Consider the following 3354-nt stretch of genomic DNA (forward strand, 5'->3'; position numbering starts at 1 on the left):
TTGGCCTGGCCCAGCCCCAGCCATTGTGGCAATATGAGGAGTAAAGCAGCAGAAGTAAGATCACTTTTTCTAGATCTCTCTTCTTGCTGTAATTCTGCCTTTCCAGTAAATCTAATAGTTTTTTTTTTTTTTAAGAGAAGGAGAAGGAAAGGTGACAAGAAAAATGTCACGATAGGAAGTCAGGAAATACAGGTTGAGTCAGGAGGAAGGCCCAGCAAGGTATTGAGCAAAAGGCTACTGTGACAGACAAGATCTAGAGAACTCTGAGGAAGGGTAGTTCTTACAAGATGGTGAAGGTGTCATTGTGGGCACTGAAGGATCCTGGCACAGGCACTTGGTGGAGCTTCTGCTGCAGCTGACTGGCACATGACAGCATCTCATTTTTGCAGGTACAGAGCTCGCAGATGTCCGTGCTGTTGGGGGTGCTTTCTTTTGGCTCAATGAAAGCCGTTAGCCGGGTAGCATGTTCAGCAGCATTGACTTCAGGATATGAAGCTTGAAACTGCCCTGGAGGTGGAGCTGTAGTCTTCAGGATTTTAGAAGGGTCAACCTCTGGAGCAGGGACTGGAGCTTTGATATGCTCCAGCTCTGAAGGGTGACCCGTGACTTGGGGATCTGAAGGCTGACCCGTGACTGGGGAATCTGAAGGCTGACCTGTGACTCCAGGTGATGTAACAGTTACAATCTTGGTTGGCTCTGGTGGTCGCGTTAGAGTAACCGGAATAGTTGTAGGCTTGACCTCTGTAGATAAATTGAGAGGATTGCCTGTGACTTGTGGAGTCTGGCTCCGGTCTGTATATGTAGGTGGCACCTCAGAATGCCTTGGAGGTGCTGCTGCTGTAGTCTCCAGGGCTGTAGACTGTTCAGCCAACGTGGTGGGTTCTGGGGTTCTGAGAATTTCTGTCTCCAGAGCTTGAACTGTGACACTGACCGGCACTATATGCTGAGTTGGAGCTACAACCTCCAATGGAGGCTCTGGAGGCTGAGCTGAGGTCTCCTGCAGGGCTGGAGATGATTCAGCCTCCGCAATTCTGGATTGAAAAGCCACTCAATATCAAATGCCTGAATTGTGACTTCAGTCAGGTTTGGATGCTGCGTCTGAACCAGCTCTGCCTGTGGAAGTGTCACCTCAGGGACACCCAGAGGTGGTGTTTTGGCATTCCTCGGGGCTGTAGCATGTTCGACCTCCACAGCAGGACTCGGGTTTAGCTGCTGAGTCAGAACTGTGTCTGGACTCGTTCCTGTAGGTTCTTTCAGGGCAGTTGCATGCTCAGCCTCTGCAGTGGGTTCTGGACCATTGGTAGGTGGTAAGTTCAAGGTCTGATCTGTGACACTGGGTGTCATTGGAGGTTGAGGTGGAGTTGGCATTGGAACGGCCACCTCTTGCAACACTGGAGGTTGAGCTCCCACCTCTGTAGATGGCTCTGTAAGCTGCACAGGGGTCTCCTGAGTGGTCAACCTCTGTATTGGGTTCTGGAGTTGGAGTATTTCCTAGGTCCCAATGTGCAACTGTGACCTTGGGCAGGGCTGCATGGTGAGTCTGGACCTGGTCTGGATGTGAAATCTCAGAGTCCAGAGGTGCTGTGGTCTTCAGGGCTGTAGAATGTTCAGCCTCCACACTGGGTCCTGTCTTTAATAAAAGGGCATCCTCCACAGTAGGAGGTGGAGTCAGGTGATATACTTAGGGTTGGGTTTTGGAACCCACAGTCATTTCCGGATGTTCCACGGTGGAGACGGAAGGGTGATGTGAAGGGTCTCCAGGGGTTCAGCTGGAGATTCCCATCCTGTAGGGATAGGCTCTATCTCCTTAGGGGAAGCTGCAGTCTCATCCATGGCCTCTGGCTCAGCTAAAGAAGGTAAGGCTGGGTAAGGCTCAACCTCTGAAGGGGAAGTGAAGGTGACCTCAGGATCTACTGATTTATCCATACTTGTGGAAAATGTTGAGTGGTCACCTCCTTTCAGGAGTGTCAGGTCCAGCTCAGTGTTCCCCGAGGCCTGAGCTGCAACTTCTTGTTGGCTTGAAGTTACACCCTCGGTCATGGTCTCTGCAGGGTTAACAGACACACTCGGCAATGTTGCAGACTGACCTTCAGGAGGAACTGTCGCCTCATGAGACTCTGCAGGTGGAGATTTCACTTCTTCGGTCTCCAACACCGGAGCTGGGGCTTCCTGCTGGGCTGGAGACAGTCTGATTTCCTCAGATGAGGGCTCGTCTTCCTGAGGTACCACCTCCGGCGAAGGTATAGACCCAACCTCTTCAAAAGCTTCTGGAGGCACAGCTGGGGCCTCAGGCTGAGCTTCAGCATTGTGCTTTATTGGCAAGCCATCTTCTGCATTTGCTTGCATTGTGATGGTATTCTGCAAATGTGCAGGTTTAGCAGCCATACTGGGCAAGTCCGTGTGTTGTTGCCAGTGGTGGCGAGCTGAAGGTACGAATATTTCCTCCTGCTGCTCTGGAGGCTGAACTATGTCTTCTTCAGGCAGGCTTTTAGAAGATTCACCAGGTCCAGTGGACTCAGATGGCTGAGCAAACTGGTCCTGCTAGCCTGGAGAAGGTTCTGCCTCCAACGAAGGCTCAGCATCCTTTGTTAGCTGCTCCAGCTGGGTGGGAGGAGATGTGACCTCCACAGAAGGACGTGGAGTCTGAGCTGGGGTCACCTGGTGGACGGGAAAAGATTCTGTTCCCACAGATGGGCCTGGAGCAGGAGGAATTGGGGCCTCTTGTGGGATTAAGGGAGGGGATTCCTCTTCCAAGATCCCCGCAGGCTGAACTGGGGCCTGCAGCTGGCCCTGAGTATTTTCAGTTTCATCTGGTTGTATCGTGATCGAACGTGTCACATCTATAGGTATCTGTGTGATGCTGGACAAGGTTGAAGGCAGCGGTGGACGTGGAACATGGATCTCATTATTTGTGAGCTGCTGGACCTCCACTGAAGGCTCTGCACCCGGAGCCTGCTCCTCCCGCTTGCTGGCAGAAGGCTCTGAACACACAGAAGCACCTGGACTGTGAGCTGGGGCCACCTGCTGTCCTTGGGAAGGCTCCACTTCCGCTGAAGGCTCTGTACCCGGAGCCTGCTCCTCCCGCCTGCTGGCAGAATTCTCTGTATCTACAGGAGGGCCAGGAGTCTGAGCTGGAGCCTCTTGTGGGTTTGAGGGAGGGGATTCCTCTTCCAAGATCCCCGCAGGCTGAACTGGGGCCTGCAGCTGGCCCAGAGTACCTTGAATTTCATCTGGTTGTATCGTGATCGAAAGCGTCACATCTATAGGTATCTCTGATGCTGGACAAGGTTGAAGGCAGCAGTGGACCTGGAACATTGATTTCGCTCTGCACAAGCTGCCGGACAGCTTCCTCAG

At 52.6% G+C, this 3354-nt stretch overlaps 1 long non-coding RNA gene across 1 annotated transcript; it reads left to right on the plus strand.

The window, feature by feature from the left end:
• The first annotated feature begins 348 nt into the window (after positions 1–348).
• Positions 349–2924, plus strand: LOC121162330. Its single transcript, XR_005884782.1, has 2 exons — positions 349–389; positions 2847–2924. It is a non-coding gene; the product is annotated as an uncharacterized LOC121162330 (long non-coding RNA).
• The last annotated feature ends 430 nt before the right edge of the window (positions 2925–3354 follow it).

The sequence above is a fragment of the Ochotona curzoniae genome, unplaced genomic scaffold, assembly GCF_017591425.1.
Source record: "Ochotona curzoniae isolate NIBS_2020 unplaced genomic scaffold, NIBS_Ocur_1.0 contig_520, whole genome shotgun sequence".
NCBI lineage: Eukaryota > Metazoa > Chordata > Mammalia > Lagomorpha > Ochotonidae > Ochotona > Ochotona curzoniae.